The sequence below is a fragment of the Dipodomys ordii genome, unplaced genomic scaffold, assembly GCF_000151885.1.
Source record: "Dipodomys ordii isolate 6190 unplaced genomic scaffold, Dord_2.0 Scaffold61, whole genome shotgun sequence".
In the NCBI taxonomy this organism is placed as follows: domain Eukaryota; kingdom Metazoa; phylum Chordata; class Mammalia; order Rodentia; family Heteromyidae; genus Dipodomys; species Dipodomys ordii.
The window spans coordinates 5,411,167-5,430,246 of record NW_012267277.1 but is presented as its reverse complement, the minus strand read 5'-3'; positions in this window follow the sequence as shown (position 1 = coordinate 5,430,246).

Here is a 19,080-nt window from a genome sequence, read left to right as displayed (position 1 = left end):
CTGCTTCCAGTGCTTTATGACTCACATCACAAAGAAGAGCTGAGATGGGGATTACCATTCCCACATGGTAATGAGCAAACAAAGCCTATATGTCTAGGAAGTACCCAGAAACACATTCATACTTAGCTCTATTTGACTTCAAATTCTTGGATTTTTCCATATTTTCTACTGCAAGGATGCAATACTTGATTAAAAGTGTCAGTCCAGAGGATGACTCATTTTTTGTACTTTAAGATAATAATAACATCTGTCTTTTACTGTTTGCAATTGGCTGGGGAACTGCACTGAACAATTTTGATGCATGATCTCATTTACTTCTCATTAAGACAGTGTGAGGTAGATACTATTGTAATCACCATTTTACAGATGGGGCCATTGATACTTTGAAAGGCTAAGTGACTTCACCAAGGTCATCCAACTCATTTAGCAGTGAATCCAGGATGCAAACTCAGATCTAAATGCAACACCTCATCACTTACTGGATGCAATGGTTAAAACAAGCACAATAATGGTGCTTAGGACAGTCAATGAAAGCTAATTTAGAAAAAAAATACTCTAGGTTAGAGGAGTTAGGTTAGGATAACTTGTCAAGGGTGATTTTAAAGATGTTGGTGATCAGAATGATGAAATTTATTTTGTGAGATTAATGTAACGTTTATTTTGTATCTTCCTCTTCTCTCAGAAACCCAAGAGGCAGTGTCAAAATCATTCCTTCATGTTATCAGGATGAATAAGGCCTGGTACCCATGGCTCACACATGTAATCCTAGCTCTTTAGGAGATTGAGACCTAAGGATCACAGTTTGAAGACAGCCTGGGCAGGTAAGTCTGTAAAAGACATCACCATTAACCACCAAAAAAGCCAGAAGTAGAGCTGTGATTCAAATAGTATAGGGTGCTAACCTTGGGCATAAAAGATCAGAGATGCAAGAAGATAAAAAATTAACCAGTGTTGTAATTCTATGGGGGAGGGTGGGTGTAGCACAGATTTGTGCTCAAAAATTGACTTCAGATCTAACTCGCTGCAACCTTAAGTAAACCATTTATATTTGCCTGACTGTGGTTTCCTCATGTACAAAATAAGAATAATCACAGTTTGGGAGATGATCAAATACTAGAATAAATAAATAGTACCTTGAAAGAAACTACAGTGTAATGCAGATGGCATTATAAAAACACATGTCTTAATAATTACTTATATACAAAAGTAAATGCAAAATGGACACAGTCCTTGGCTATAAATGGGTAAACTACCTAGAGAGATAATAGCTTTTAGTTATTGAAAGCACATAGTAAGTGAACAATACATATATCCTTAACTCAATAAGCATACAGTTTAAGCCATACAAGATGGAAAACTTCTATAGATCTGTCAGGCAATTATCCACATATAATTAATAGAACTTCCATGAACATGTAAATTAGTTAGAAGCTATATTTATTCTCTGTGTATTGAATCATCATAAAGAGAAAAAAACACAGCCCAAAGAATGTGACTGATATTCGAAGACAATTCTCCACTTCAAACGTTTGTTTCTAACAGCCAAAGTCAGTCTTAAACATCTAGGGAACACCTTCAGAATTGGAAACAAAAGCAAACCTTTATTTCAGAAATAAACTTTGATGTTGAAAATGAAAGACAAAAAACTATTTCCTGGGAGCAGAGAGCACTGTTCTCAGCTGCTTGAGAGGGATAGAGCAACCTGAGAGCTACTCCCTTGCCTTCATCTGAGAGCCTCTCTCCCCACCTCATCTGGCCTCCTAGACCATCCATACACGCTTTGCCACCACTTTTTGCTGCTGTTTCTTCCCTGTCCCTGGCAGGGTCCTTTATTCTTATTCTTTTTGCTTATCCTCAGCCCCTTCCCCTCTGTAGTTAGTGTACTTACGGAACTAAGGCACAGTATTCTTTTGTACCTGTGGCAACTAAATTCTACTTTTTAAGGGCTATGGCTCCCTGTTATTTAGGAATTTTCAATCATTATCTCATTTAGAAATTCAAAAGACTTGAACATCAGTCATTCATTGATCAAGTCTTGTCTAGGCCACAGCTTAATTTAGGAATGTATAAGGAAGACTGTCACTATCCATGGCCTTCCAGAGTCCATGGTTTTGTAGAGGAGATAAATGAGAAAAGATATAATCAAAACGTAAATGTGAATAAATATTTGCACAGAAATGATCATAGCAGCACTAGTCACAAATCTAGTAGGTAGAAACAACCCAAATATCCAACAACAGATAAATACACAAGTATATATTCACAAAATGGAATCATAATCATGAAAATGAATGTTCTCATTCATACTACAATATAGATGACCCTGGAAGCATTATATACACCAAAAGAAGACAGGCACAAAGGAAATGCATTGTTCCATCATATTTATGTGAATTATCCAGAATAGTAAATCTATAGATACAAATAGCAGATTGGTGTTCATCTGGTACTAAGACTAGAGGGGAATGGAGAGTAATTGCTTAATGGCTACAGAGTGGAGTTTTGTTTGTTTGTTTTTTGAGAGAGAGAGAGAGAATGAAAATACTTTGAAACTAGATAAAAGTAGCATCTGTACAACACTGAATAGTATGATTTTAAATGGTTAATATTATACCATATGAATTCACTTATGATCTGAAATGTGTTGTCATGGAGTAAGTAGAAAGTGAAAGTCACTTAGGATAGAATTCATGGAGCAGATGTCCTACAGGATGAGATTCTCAACCATTCAACAAATCTTTGTGTAGTGGTGTACCTATAATCCCAGCTTACAGGAAGCTGGGGGATGCAGAGTTAGAAGTTAGCTCAGGAAAGTCATGGAGACCCTATCTCAAAAAACAAAATACAAAACATGCATCAAGTTGTAAAGCACTTGACAAGCATGTGTACAAACTCAAGCTGGATTCAATCTGCAGTACTGAAAATAAATTATTAGGAATTCTCTTCATATCAAACACTCTTCCAGGTACTGGGGTAAAATAGTGAATCTTACCAGCAAGATCTCCATCATTAGGAGGCTTATATTTGGCCAGGGGAAGAGAAAGGAAAGACAAATCAAAATATAGTAACATTTTATAATATGTTGGAAGATGATACATGCTAGGGAATATTGTCGTAGGTTAATGGCATGGGGAACTCCAGAGATTGCTGAATATGGAAAACATTCAAAGGCCCAAGCAATAAAGAATCTGAGATGCTTGCTATATCTTATAAAATTTTCTTATGCATGGGCTGAGAGAGGTGAGACTCATACCTGCAATCCCTGGTCAAAATGGTAGCTAGACCCCATCTCAACAAATAAGCAAGATATGGTGACTTAACACCAGTACTCTCAGCTACTCAGGACACAGGAAAGAGAATTGTGTCATATTATGGCATGCTCTCTATATAGGTTTTTGCTTTTGCTCACAGTATAATGGGTACAGTAATTCAAGTAACAGAGATCTTGCCAGGACCAAAGCCCTGAATTCAAAACCCAGTACAATCTTCCTACCCCCAATTCCTACTTATATATGGATGTGTGTTTGCCCCCCCCCACTGCACCAACATAAGGTTTCCCTTCTATTCCTTACCTCAATTTCTGCTGCCTCTCAAGCTAAAACTGTAGTGTTATTCTTAGCGTACTCCTGTTCAGCAGGAACTTAAAGATAATTTGCCAAACAGAAATATTTTAGATGCTTTTCACTGAAGATTTTGTGGTACTACTCTGGGTAAAAATATCCATCTAAAATTAACACTTAAAATTTTAAATTACAGGATTTTATAAAGCATCTTGAAATCTTCGGAGTGATCTTGTTACATTGTAGGCCAATATATTTCCCACTGAATATTTCTACAATTTTATCATTTGAGCTAAGAGAAAAAAAAAAGGACTTGCTAATCACAGCTAATTTTTCAAGATTATTTCTACTTATAAAACAAACTAACATTTATTTTTTTAACTACAGTAAAAGCTAAAGGGAGAGAGAGAGAGAGAGAGAGAGAGACAGAGAGAGAGAGAGAGAGAGAGAGGAGCTGATCAGTTAAAGAAAAACACTCCTAACTAAATATACTCTGGTCTTTTTCTATAAAGTTATTGCTTTATGCATTTTCAGAGAATCTCAGCAGATAAATCACTCCATGCCTTTTCCCCCTCCCCCTCTCCTCCAGTTAGCAAGGTGAGGGACATATATCCCTTAATTTTCCTAGGACAATAGAACAGGAATTAGGATTAAGCCTGTTGCCCTAATAAACCTGGCCACATGAATCAAAAAGTCCTCAGCTCAGATTCTCTGGCTTGTAGCTTCTGTTGGATTTTGTCTCTGCTCCCTTCCCCTACTCCACCGACTAAGAAGTGGTACATAGGCTGAAGTCATAGGCATAGCAATATAATACAAATCCTGGGCTCACCAGTGCACAACCAGGTTAAGGTTAAGCCATGCCTTGTACATTTAATTTAATTTTTAATTGACAACCATTGCTGTTATCTTAATCATCACAGTTTCTGCCTCCTCTAGAACAGCTACAAGAACCCTAGATAAGAGAGGGATGGGCTCCTACAGGCCCAAACCAAAATAATCGTGTGATACTTTTCTGCTTGGCTACAAATATAAAGATTTCCCAAGAAGAGAGCAAGATGTAATGTGAGAATTTGACACTGCAATCCCTAGCTGTCTTTATTTATTTATTTATTTTGTTGGTCATAGGACTTGAACTCTGGGCCTAGGTGCACTGTCCCTCAGCTCCTCAGCTCAAGGCAAGTGCTCTATCACTGAGCCACAGCACCACTTCTGGTTTTCTGGTGGTTAATTGGAGATAAGAGCCTCATGGACTTTTGTGCCTAGGCTGACTTTGAACTGTGATCCTCAGATCTCAGCCTCCTGAGTACCTAGGATTACAGGCTTGAGCCACTGGTGAGTCATCTTATCTCTAGACTCAGGTAAAGTTTACACCTATAAAATGGAATGTATCTCAGACTTGTTTTCCATACATGGTAAAAATCTCAGACTTGATTTCCATAATTGGTAAAACATGGCACATGGCCTGGAGGTATGGGAAAGGGATGAGCCCCACAGATGTTTGTAAAAATCTCCGCCTTTCTACAGACTGCAGCCAGCTCCAAAGGGTGGTAGGTTTTATATAATGGCTGTGTGGTGACCAGTATCTTTTTCTCAGTTTCTATCCAGATATTCAGGACCCTATATCGGTCCAGCTAATGACAGTACTTTACTCACTTAAGTATTGTTTCTTAGATAAAACACAAAATGTAGTCATTTGACGTATATAAATGAAGAGTTTAAGGGAAAGAAGGATGTTTAGAACTCTTTTCTCATGATGTCCAAATAAGGGCCATCTCTCTTTTAGCAGTCAAAATATGTGACCTGAACCCAATTAGAAGATGGGAAAACTGTGATAAAAAAAATCATGTGATTATCTGAAATTGACAACTACTTAGTAGCAAATCTTGGACTGAAACTCAATCATCTGAATGCCCAGATTCATGTTCTCAGTCTGTGCCACCACTTCAAATAACAAGAAGCAATGAAAGATGCATTATTATGAACTACAAGGAATTGTGGGTGATCTTGCATGAACTATGGTCAAATCAGCACCACTTATTATATTAAACACTTCATGCTTATGAGGTATATCATATGTGCCTTTTAAAGCTGAGAGGAATACCCATTGGGGTTGAGTAACTTACCCAGGAGTCAAAGAGCTAATAAATGGAGAGCTAGGGTTTAAACCAGTCTAACTTTAAAGCCCATCTCCTTAGTCATTCCTCATTCATGACTTTTGCAGATTCTATTAACTACTAATCAAGGTGGCAACTTGATACATTAGAAAGAAGTTAGAATTGGAGTCAAACAAATCTGATATGATGATGCCTACAGCTACTCACTAGCTACTAACCTGGAGAAATTTTATTCTTTGGGCTGGCTTGCTAATGTAACTCAATTATTACAACTTCTTCTAGACTATATGATAGTAGCCTGGTAAGCACTGTTTATCTCCCTCCTGGCAGGGTATAAAAAACAGTGACCACGTCATTCAGTGGACACTATATCCAAGATATAGGGTAGGGTTTAGCAAAAGTATACACTCTGACATTTTAATGAATCAATGGAGCCCCAAGAAGTCCTTTTTTTCTGCTTTGGCCTTAAAATTTCCTTTTATAAAATAGAGAGGGTGTATCTGACCTCCAAGATGATATTTCATCTCTGACTTTCCCTGAACATTTATACTGGATTGCCCAAAAAGATAAGATTTCCATTTTTATTTGAATGCCTAAATTTATGAATCGCTTTAATGATAACAATACCTGAGATTTTTCCAAACCAAAGCCAGGAAAACAAAACAGAGGCAGAATTTATAGAACTTTAGTTGTGACTTAGAAAAGCCTCTAAGACTAAGTGTCCCCATGAATTGGTCAGCTTGGATTTATGATCTCAGACTACATGGATTTTCCATTAATAGGTAAAGCCCATGAGCTCCAATAAACAGCAACATCCTAAATGAGAATGCAGATGAATCAGTAATTAAGATCTGAGCTATATTAGCAAAATGTAGCAATGTAGCAGATATTCCTTCAGGATTCATTATGTATCATCCTCAGTTCCAAATCCAAAATCATCTTAACCACTACTGGACATTTCCATGTGGCAGTCACACTGACACTTCAGACTCAGTAGATAAAAGCTTAATGCCACATCTTTAGCCTCTCCATTTCATTACTTCTCCTGTGTACTCTGTACCAAGGCTCAGAGCCTATCAAAAAGTCTGGAGCATCCCAGACTTTCCTCAATCCCCTCCCATCAAGACACATGGATTTAAACTAGATACCTGTGGTTCACCCATGTAATCCTAGCTACTCAGGAGCCTGAGATCTCAGGATCACGATTCAAATTTGAAGTCAGTCTGGGAAGGTCCCAGTTCAAATCTGTGAGACTATTATCTCCAATTCCCCACCAAAAAGCCAGAATTGGAGCAGTGGCTCAAGTGGGAAAATGCCAGCCTTGTGTGAAAAAGGGAGAATTAAGGGATAGTACCCAAGCCCTGAGTTCAAGCCCCCAGTACCAGCACACACACAGAGATTCAACTCCCTTTTTCTTGCGTATACTTCCTCCTTCTCACTCTCCACACATATCCAGATCAGGCTTTTATAACTCAGAGTTTAAACTGTCATGTATTTCTATTAAATGGTTTTTGGATTCTAACATTGCCTTCTCATATCTGAGCTCCATGTTATACCCAAAATGTTCTAACATTAAAATCTAGTCATGTCTCTTTCTGCATAAACTTTCCCTCACTTCTTTTACCTTTAGGCTTGTGTCCAAACTTCTAATATTGCCATTCATGACTTGTCCACTTGCCTCCTATGGTCCAGCCCTAACTCTTAGCCATCACAGTGTCCAAGATGCTAGGAGGAGCTATCCATGATTCAGACTCCTCCAATTTCAGCTGCTTGAGTTTGTTTGTTTGCTCTAGCTTGCCAGACATTTTTGTCCAAATGTACCTGGAAGTCTATTTTTTCAGTTTTCAGCTTCTATATTTTTTTATATTTGTTGAACACCAAAAACACATCTACCTCCTGTTTACATATTTAACATAGCAATTCTATCTTTCTTTTCCATTTTTAGTGTTTGGGAAATAAAAAGAGGGTAGACTTATATATCTTGGTACCAACATGTTTTAGTTGTTTTCTATAAACATTTATCAATTAGTTGTTGATGTACTGACAACAGTGGGCCTGATATTGCATGAAAGACATAGGGAAAGACAGAGCTCTTAGACATAGGAAGACACGAATATGCAAATGGGGTATTCAAATATAGAGTATTTAGGTACTGAGAAGGTATACCAGCTGACTTCTTCATAGAGAAATTATAGAAAGGAGATACTTAGTGAAGTCTAGCACTATTAAATGTTTGACACACATTACCTCATTCAGTCCTTAGGACCACATGGGATAAATCTATTTACTGTTCTTATTTAAAAGATTAACAAGTGATGTGAAGAGTGCTAAAATAAACTCTCCAAAGTCACATGGCTGCCACATGATGTAACCAGGATTTTACCCTTCAGATTCTAAACATGATGCTTTACTTCTATTTTACTTTCTCCCCAAGAGTATCCAGTCAGGTCTGTGCCTTGGATAAAGAAAACTATTGCAAGCAAAACTGAGGTGATTAAAGAGTTCAGTGCTACAGCAACACTTTTCTCCAAGGAATTATACAATCATAGGTTTCAAGTTTACAACTATTGACCTTCACTACTATCCAGTCGCTAAACTCTCCAGTTGAGGATGAGTTGAAACTCAAAGTCTCCGTGGTAAATTTGATGAATGCATGACTCTGGGAAAGTCATTTGTTCATCAAATATACAATTTCTACTTGTAGTCAAGGTTCCTGATGACTCTCATATTCTTTCTATCTCAGGTCATTGGAGGGACACCCAAAGGGTGAGGGGACTAGCTAGAGATGAAATCAAACAAGAGTATGAGATGTAGGGCTGGGAATGTGGCTTAGTGGTAGAGTGCTTGCTTAGCATGCATAAAGGCCTGGGCTTAATTCCTCAGTACCTGTACACAGAAAAAGCCCAAAGTGGCACTGTGGCTCAAGTGGTAGAATGCTAGCCTTGAGCAAAAGAAGCTCAGGGACAGGGCCCAAGCCCTGAATTCAAACCCTAGGATTGGCCAAGAAAAAGCAAACAAAAAATAAAATAACCCAAGGGTATTAGGTGGGTGGATAGAGTTATGTTTTATCAGGATATATCCCATCTTGGTCTAGTTCATGATAAGTATTAGATAACTTTTTAATCTAATGAAGAAAGGAACAGAAAGGGTAAAGATGAGGAGGAGAGAGGAAGGAAGTCAGGGCAGGGAAGGGAAGAGGGAAAGAAGGAGAGGAAGGAAAGGAGAGTTGGAGAAGGGGAACGGAGGAGAGAGGACAGGAGAGAAGAGAAGATAGGGTAAAGCATGTGAGCCTAAACTCATTGAGATGGTCATGTCAATGGCTAGAATATTCCTTATGCAATTTCTATTCCCCCTGCCTAGATTATTTCCCAAAATCTTAAAAGAACTAATGGAAATGCAAATGTTCCTGAATCTAAAAGGCTTTCCTTGGCCACCCAAGATTAAAGCAACATCACTGTCATCATTTTATTTTTAATTGTAGTTACTGTGCTCTAGAATTCCCTTTTATTTTCTCAGCTATATTCAGTCTGCTCAACTCTGCATAAATAGGAATCTGTGTATTTTGACCACTGCTGCTAGTACTTTGATTAGTGTCTCCTTCTTACTGGATGTTCAATGAATATTGGAGGGATAACAGATGGATGCATGGTTGGATAGATAGATGAATGAATGCATACACGGATAAATGGATGTATATATGCACAGATGAATAGATGGACAAATGGATGCATGCATGCATGCATGTAGGAATGGAAGAAAAACTTTGTGCTTTGCACAATGTAGGTCTTGTTCTAGCTCCTTACACTTTTGAAATTTAGAATAACTTCTGGGGGGCCATAAAAAAGCACCAAATCCAAAAGAAAATAAAACCATAGAAGAAAGTACAAGCCTCAAGAGTATGAATATAGAGAGCCCTAGCTGAGAGCAAAAGAACACATCACAGGCTATGGTGACAAAGGATACTATGGGGAAAGGTTCAACATGGATGAATGAAAAAGTCAAGTGTAGCTGGAAAATGATGTCATGTGTGAAAAGTTGTAGGTAATTTGAAGTGAACCATATGATAAAGAATAAGAGAAATAATTGAGCAATACAGAGGGATGAAATTTGTTGGGAGGGGGGAAGTATAAGATTCCCCAAAATTATATGCTCTTCAACTACACCAAAAATAGAAATGATGTGAGTATGCGGCTTGTGGGGACTGTGATATGAGCATCAGATGAGAGAAGGGTTTGTAAGTGGCTGCTGAGAATGAGAAGACTGAGAAAGATAGGAGGGAACACAAACCTCTAATGCCTCTCCTTCCAACACAACTCAGCCTTTTCTTGTGAATGTGGGAATGTGGGAGGAGCCCTTTCTTTAAATAAGCCCTGTATCCCAAACCAAAAGGATGCTTGAGTTGAATAGGTTAAAAAGAAAGCATGGCATTCTTTTAACAGATGAAAAAGTGTGTGTGGTTCAAATCACATTGAGAGGTTGGTTACCATCACTGAGCCCGTTTTTCTCATCTGTAATAGGGAATTCTTATTACTTAACTTGGAGGACTGTTGCCAGGGCTAAATGAGGTGATATACTAACATTGCCAGACAAAAGATCATCACCCCACACTCAAAATGTATTTTTCTATCATTGTCTCACTGTCTTGTTCCGGTCTGCTGTGACATCCCTGCTGAATACCCATAGCTGCGTTTGCTCATCAATGAAGAGGAAAGAGAAAACTCTGTTTATTGCATGTCCTCAGCTTAGCTTCTACAGAGCTACTGAGAATGAGACCCCACAGCACAGTTCTGATCTTATCAACCTTCCTTCTCAAAAAAAGAAAAACCATAACAACAACAACTGTCAGAGCTGGGTACCACTGCCTCATATCTATAATCTTAACTACTCGGAAGAGTGAGATCCAAGAATAACAGTTCTAAACCAGCCAGGGCAGAAAAGTTTGTGAGTCTTTAATATCCAATTAACTACCAAAAAGCTGTAAGTGGAGCTATGGCTCAAATGGTGGAACATTAGCCTTGAGCAGAGAAAGCTAACAGACAGTTCTCAGGTCCTGAGTTAAAGCCCCCAGTAATAGCACAAAAACAAAAAGACTATCAGGCCTCTGCATCACCCCTTAACAAAAACCACATCCATCAGCCAAAAATTTAAGGCCCTCTCAGACTACCTATCTGTCTCCATAGTCTTATTTCACCACTGCTGGTAACAACCCAGCTAAAACACATTCCACTGCAGCTTCCTGTGTTTTCTACCACCCCCTGCCTTTTATAACACTCTGCAAAGGAAGAGAATTATATCCACCATGGAAAACTAAGAGCCACATGGACACCTCTAACCTTGGCACAGTCCAAATCAGAATTTGCTGCATCAAAGTAGGGGGATTTCTGCATTATTTGTTTTTCTTGTGAAAACAGCTCTCCCTCAGTAATGAATTCAGCGGGGGTTCCTCCATTCCCAGTCTCAGGGGTTCCTGTAACAGAACAATGTTTATTTCTTCCATTTCTCCTCCTTTAATAGCGGCTTGTCAGGTAGCCTCCTCATGGAATTTTGGAAGAGATTGCCTAGTACAACCTGAAGCTTTGCTTCTCTGCCAGATTCATTCTACTCAGCAGCCCCTTCCCCCACCCCATCTATACCTGAAAGACCAAAGATACTCCTACCCCCCCCAAGCTGCCCCAACTTTAGGAGGGCCTCTGATCTCCTTTCCCCCAACCTCTGTCCCAGGAGGGTGTAGCCACTCATTATCCAAGAAGGCTCCTGCTCAAGGATTCATTTCATCTGTCAGTGCTGAGCTTCACCTCTGACTTTATCCTTCCTTAGGATCACAAGCTGACCTTCATTCCTCCCCCTCCTGGGTCAATGCCATAGATTTTTGCTACTTCCAAGAGCAGCTTCTGGGGACAGGAGAGATTGCCTGCACTGGCTGGGAGTGAGACACTGAGAAGAAATAGGCCTTTTAGTGACCCAACTGCAGTGCAGTGATGAGAAAGCCATGGGACCCTCCACCATCGCTCAGACCCTCCTTCAGCCCTGTGCACTGGCCAGGTGAAATGGAAAACATTTTGATTAGGCCAAACTGGATGATAAATACACAAGTGGGGCCCATACCGACACCAAATCCATTTCCTATCTCAGAGAATGAATGGGCAAGTAGCCTGCTGCCCATCAAAATTTTCCTTGGATAGAAGAGAAAATAAAGATTCCCCCCTGTGCCATTACCCACTGAACTTTCTTGAAGTAGCTCTTCATTCGGCTTTTAGGATGGATCCTGTCCTCAAAAAAGCCCCTTCCTGAAGTTGTAAATACTGTGTTAAATAGCAGTGGTATCTGCTATTTCATGAGCAAAAATGTAGAATCAGAGCTGAAGAAAAGACCTGGAAGGACAATTAGATGGCAAAACACAACTTTTGTTTTATAGCATTAGGATCATATTTGTTTGCAGATAACTAATTACATGGTAACTTTTTTGGTTTTTTTTATTGTCTTTAAATAGTTGTGCAAAGGAGTTGCCACTCAAAAAAAGCAGTTTATGAATGGCAAATGTTCTCATACAGGAAACAGATAGAAATAGAGCTACCCTGGCTATATAATGTTCTTTCGAAATTTGAGAAAGTTCTTTGAAGTACAATATTCATTGTAATCATGAAGCATATATGGGCTACCTGATCTATTATTCCCAGAAATGTGATCACTGGGCTGATTACCTGTGATCATGAGAAGGTCATTGAGTTATAGATAATATCTATCTCTTCCTGGAAACTCTTAACATGAGTTATGTTACAAGGGGCAAGTCATTTCACATCATTGGACTTCATCATGCTCATCCAGAAATAAGAGGAAATCATGGCAACTGCCAATTAGAAGGAAAAGATGAAACATCATGTGTGAAATACTTCGCTCAAGAATTCAGTGGGTACACTCAAGGAACTGGCAACACCCACAGGGGAAAGCACTGAACTCGGAGTCAGAGCTCAAATCACACTTGACTGGCTTTGGGAAGCTCTCCTAACCCCTCCAGGCCTCAGTTTTATGATCCATTTCATCATATTTTGAAGATTAACTACATGAGAGAAAAGGCACTTTATAAAGCATAGGAAATGGCCATGATAATTATAATATTGTCCATAGGAAGCCAGTCCCTGTTACCTTGACCTTGATAGGAAGTTAAAAATGGTAGGTTTAATGGTGAAGTTAGCAATGATCACATCCAGAGTAAAATATTTTTAGTAAGCTAGGAAGAACAATCCTCTTTGGTTTATCCTGATCACACTGGAGCCTGCTAATGGAGCACACAAGGGGTAGGAGAAGCATCTCTGAATGTGATGGTGGGATCTTCATATGCACATTATTTAATCCTTATTTGCAGGCAGAGATCTATTCTTCAGCTTCACTGGTACTGTCTCTTCCACAGGGAAGCCAACCTCTGCAAACTACATTTTCAAAGGTCCCATGCCAAAAGGCTTCTCCTGGTTTTAGCAAATAGAAGCAAAGCAGGGAGATTAGAAGGAAAGAAAAGGCAGGGTATTTCTTGTCTTGCCTACTTGGCTTTGGGTTGTCTTCAGGAGTGGTTGTATCTTCTCCATATCTTTTCAACAGTCAGCTTCCGCAATTCATGATCTGAGCTCCTGTTAAGTAAACTTCACCAGTAACTCCAAGTCCTGACTGAGTCTTCTAGAAATGAATGATCCTGTCCAAGGTTTCAACTCCCATTAAGCTCTGGCTGACACAAGGGTTCAATAGGACTATCTCCTCTAGGGGAGAAAGTGTCTCCCTAGACTGTGTTCTGCTAGTTCTGGGATACCCTGGATTACTCAATCTGCCTCTTTTGTCCTTCTAGCACTGTGTGGCCAGTTCTTCATATGAGATTCTGTGTTTGAACCACCCATTGTGGATTGCATCTTCACTGAAACCCTGACATAACATAACCCCTCATAACATTAGCAGATATTCTTTTTCCCTATTTACTTTTGAATGAACTGAAGTCTTGGGGAAGTGAATAATGAATGTACTCAAGATTACCAGCTTAAACATCTAACTAAATTCTAACTCCAGACTTCTAGACTTCAAGTCTATGATTTTTTTTAAGCAAATCACAGGTCTTCCCTTGAGATTAGAAAGCATGTGGCTAGAAGTCTCTAAATGCTGGTGAAATCCATGATTGTGGTTAATTTTTTTTTCAACCTGCTGATTTTATTTCAAGCTTCAATGTACTTGGTGTTGCGAATAGATACTCTAAGTTTGAGATATATGTTTACTTTTTAAAAAGACATCAATAAGCCTAGTACAGTGACTCATCATTGTAATTCTCCCTCAGAAGAGATTGGGAGGATTGCAGTTTGAAGCCAGTTTAGGCAAAAACAATTATCTCAAAGAATAGCTGGGCATGTTGATGTGTACCTGTTAGCTATGCAGGACACTAACATTGAAAGGATTGCAGCCCAAGCCAGCTTGGGCAAAAACCAAGAACCTATCTGGAAGATAATTAAAAGGGGTGGACAGGGGATAGCTCAAGCAGTAACACACCCACCTAGAAAGTACAGAGCCCTGAGTTTAACCTTAGTGCCACACACATACATACAGCCCACATTAATATGGTAAAAGAAAATTAAATAGACTACAGCTTAGTAGACCCCTGACTAAGCTGTGAGAACTCAAGAACCCACTTGCCTTTTTTTGTCACAGTTTCTCTATCCTTAAAACAAGGTTTGGGGTCTCAATAATCCAACAGTCTGATGATTTTAATTGTGTGGTTTTATAGTGATTTTTCTTCACTCTCCAATGACACTTTACACATATTGGAATATTTTTTGGCACACAAAACTCTAAATTAGAGCAAATAAATGAAGGCTTTGGCACACCAATCCAAAAGGGCTTTTAGAGCCTGAATTACAATGAACAAGGCAAGACTTGGCAGAACATCTCAGAAGGTTCCTGACCCTGAATGAGATAGTACAGGTGTCATTAGGGAAATTAGAGTACTCCAGCCTGGCACCAGTCCATCTGGGGCCAGTCTATCAGAACAGGGGTTTCAGTGGGAAGAGTTCCTGGCTCCTTCCTTTACCTACAGCCCAAGCCCCATCCAAGATCTGGGAACTTACCCTGTTTTGTGGAGGAAAAAAATCTCTGTGAGACTAGATGCTTTAGCTTCATGTGGAGCTCAAGGAGCCTGACCATGCTAGCACATGGTCTTGGTTTTAGTTGGAGTGTCTGGTTCCTGGGCTGCCCCATAGATTAAGCCCCTGGTTTTTCCTTACTTCTATAGAGGGCTAACCCGTCTCTTCCCTCAGTGCTTTATCAATGCTGTGGCACTTGCATCTGAAGCAACCCCCCCACACACTTCAAGATGCTCCCCACACCTCAAGATGCTGACGACTGCATCTGAGCTAAGATCCAGTGGGGCCAAGAGTCAGCAACAATTTGCTGGCAGTGTTATTTGAATCTAGTCCAAAAGAGAAGTGTCCTAACTCAGCATTTGGACCCGAGCCTTCAAGAAAACAGGTATCTGTTTAAAGAAATGGACAAAATCTTTAGGCCCAAGCCCCTGCTTCATCTCAGCCCTTCCAAATCTGATGTTCAGAGTCAACTACAAGAAAACAGTCCAGGAATATCAGAAAGGGTCCACAGGCTCAAATTGCTTTTAGTCTTCTCACTTTTATCTGGCATCCTAGCACAGTCTGATCCTAAGATCCTAGAACTTCTCATTTTTATAGTTTTTTGTTTTATAGATCAGTAGGATTGAAGAAGGTAGGGAAACAGAGCAGGAAAGAACAGACCTTAACCATAATAAATTGTGCTTGAATCCTAGCTGACCAGAAGTCTAGAGGGTGACCTGGAAGAAGTTCTTCAACTTTCAGAGTCTCAGGCTGATACCAGTGTTAATGTCTAAAATGTGACAAATCCTCAAAAGGGGCAAGGGCATCACTGAGAATAGAACCGAAAAGAGAATCTTCTATTTACTGGGATTTCTGTAGAGTAGAAAGCTCAGTTTTGATCTGCAGGGCTGTGTGTGGGGCAGCTGTTGAAATCCCTAAGGAGCCTGCCACAATTGTGCTATATAAAATTCCCTTCCAAAGAGGGGAGGAAGAATGTGTAACCACAGGACTGATATTTCCCTGAGGTGGAGGTACAGTAGTAGACATATAACTTAAGGCCAGGGCTAAATGATTTTGAATTGCTTGGAACAAGTAAGGCTCCTCTTTCTTCTCGACTCCTCTCTCTTATCACTCTGGATTCTCAAGTCCAGCAGTATGACAGGATGCTATGTTAATGGCCTGCCCATGTTGTCTCAACCTGGCCCAACCCACAAACATAAAGAACCTCCTTTAGTGGATACACAAGGGAAGCACTATTTTTCTCTAAATATCCCCATTTTTTTCTGGGTACCTAGATGTACCCGTTGCCTTTGCTAAATTCATCTATACTGGGGATACAATGTAGAGACATTGTGACCCAAGTGCACATGACAGTGCTTCCTTCATGGTGTTGAACCTGAAACTACATCTGCAGCTCCACCTTCCTGTGAGCACTAGTAGTATTTATTGAACACTGAAGTATGCTGCTAAAGAAGTAGAATTCGATAGCTTTCCATACACTAAGATTCAGAGTCAACAGACATTAGGCATACAGCTCAGGAATGAATAAAGAGGTTCAATCAAGGACAACAGCTAGGGGGTGTCAGGTCTCATGCCAAATTCTAATATATATAGCAAAGTAACAGGAGGGTCAACAAAGTGGGTCTAACAAAGACTAGCACATCAACCTGTTGTAGGTTATTCATAGTGTTCAACACTCTATTGCTATGGCCTAAGTGCTGGCATTTTCCCCAAATCCTTGTCTGGAGAGCCTTATGCCCAAAGTAATGGTGTCAGAAGGTAGGGTCATTCTGATGTGATTAACTCATGGGAATAGAGTCCTCATGTACAGATATAATGTCCTTATAAAGGCATCAGCAACTCCCTGGACCATCTGACATTTGAGAACCCTACAAAAGCACAATTGTGCATGAATCAGGAAGCAGCCTCTTCTTAGAGCCATAATCTGCCAGTTCCTTGGTCTTGTACATCTCAGTCTCTACAACTATGAGAAATAAATTTTTGATGTTTATAAGCCACCCAGTCTATGGTGCCCAAACAGACTAAGGTCTCTCTCTCTCTCTCTCTCTCTCTCTCTCCCTCTCTCCCTCTCTCTCCCTCCTCTCTCTCTTTCTCTGTGTGTGTGTGTGTGTGTGTATATATATATATATATATATTCCAAAGAGTTATACAATGATGTGAAATTAGACTTATACCCAAAATCCCAATTCTTCTTTGTCTAAAGGTCTTTCTGTTTATATTTATGTGCCCCATTTAAAGTCCATGCTTTGAAATACTCATTTACAAGACTGAATTTTTAAGGTACCAGTAAATTATTATTCCCTTGTTCTAAATGAATCTAAATACACTAAAACATCCATCAACATTTCGATCACCAGGAGATAACCAGGGTTGCTATTTTGTGTTCATTTCATTCCAGCCAAACACATATAGACTTGACATTTGATTTAGCACATGAAAACTTTAAACAGGTGTTTCTTTTCCCTTAGGCTTTCTGACACATTAGAAATAAGTAGCGGACCCTGCTACTGTGAATTTATTGCCCTTACAGATGTGTGTAGTCTATAGGATTCTGCTCTAGGACCAATAGATTTTACCATATCAAAATGACAAAGCTAGTTAACTGAAATTAGCAGAGGGAGAAAGAAAATAAAAGCAGAAGTCAATGTGTCTCGAGACATAGCCCATGTACTGAAAAAGATTTTCTATGATATAGTTAGATCCAACGTGGACAGAGTAGAAAATAAAAATCAACCATTTTTCTTTCTTCTTTGTTTATCAAAAAGGACCAAGTGAAGGGAGATGGAATTATAATGTATTTTTTCTAGTATGTGCTGAGAATTGGAAGAGGGTAGTATTTCCCTCCTTGAATTAAAAGGGAAATGGAAGTTTATTTAGTTAACTAGTTACATATTCTAGTAAACAAAATATCGGGACCTTTATTATGCCTTGCTAAGAGAACAGTAGGGTTCATGGTCTAATGGGAAAGGCAGATACATGGCTCATAGAGCCACTGTGGTGGCAGTAGGAACAAACTGATATATAGATGCAGGAAAGATAGCTATCTTCTTCCCCCATACACCTGCAATATGTTTATCTAAGTGTTGCTAGATCTCTAAGAAGGAATGGCCAAGACCTCATATATATTCAAGTTCAGCCAAGAGATGACACTTGAGACATATCAACATAGGCAAAGATCCCTCTGCTTGTAACATATCATAAAGCATGGAATACATGAACTTGCCCCCCCAAGGGAGTCGGTATAATTGGTACACCTTCCCTCCATAGCATTTAAGGTGTTATCTCTATAAATATAGTGCATTTTGCTTTAATAAAAAATGAATTTTCCAGTGCAGTGACAGTATTGACCTTACATATTATCCAAATAGAAATTGTAATGAAACAAGTCGAACAGTGAGTAGTTATAATAGATATGCAAATATTGGTCTTTTCTTAAAGGTCTTTCGGCCTACTCACACGTGTCTCTTATATGTCTGGGAGGGTGGATTCAGCCTGCATTCATAATCTAGGAAGAAGAAAAGTGGAGGAGGGGAGATGCACCAAACATTCATAGAAAGCAGAGTCCAAGGGAGGTTGAGTTTGAATACACAGGGTTTTTTTAAATTTAATTTTATTGTCAAGGTAATGCACAGAGGGGTTACAGTTACATAATAAGGTAGTGAATACATTTCTTGTCGAACTTGTTACCCCCTCCCTCATTTTTCCTCTCCCACTTTACTCCCTCCTTAACCTCCCCCCCTCCAATTGTGAGAACACATTTTGGAGTAACTGCTGTGTATTCAGTATGTTCATATGCATTCTCATTTGATGCACACAGTACCTGATGACACAGGTGTGGACATTCTGATCTTATAGGTGAGATCACTGAGGCTCAGAATATGTGTGGCATGCCCATGTTCAAACAACTGGCAAATAGCATCATTAGACTCAGAGTTTTAATCTTCCTAAGCTCAAGTCAAATGCTTTGTTATCTAAAACTTACCTGGTCGAGGTCTTGCTGTAACATTCTAATTAAATCTATGAATTCACTTTCTGAATAATGGGTATCACTGAATAATGTGTATCTCACTTGTAGGAAATTGAAAATTAAAAAGAAGGGTTTTCTGCTCTAAAGCATTGAGAGGTTTGTTCAAGCAATTTGGTGTGACTTCAAAGACTTAAAAGTGAAGAGGAGAGCTGGGCGCTGGTGGTTCATGAATGTGAATCTAGCTACTCAGGAGGCTGAGATCTGAGAATCATGCATGGCTCATAGCCAGTCCAGGAAGATAGCCCTGAGAGACTCATTTCCTTCACTTA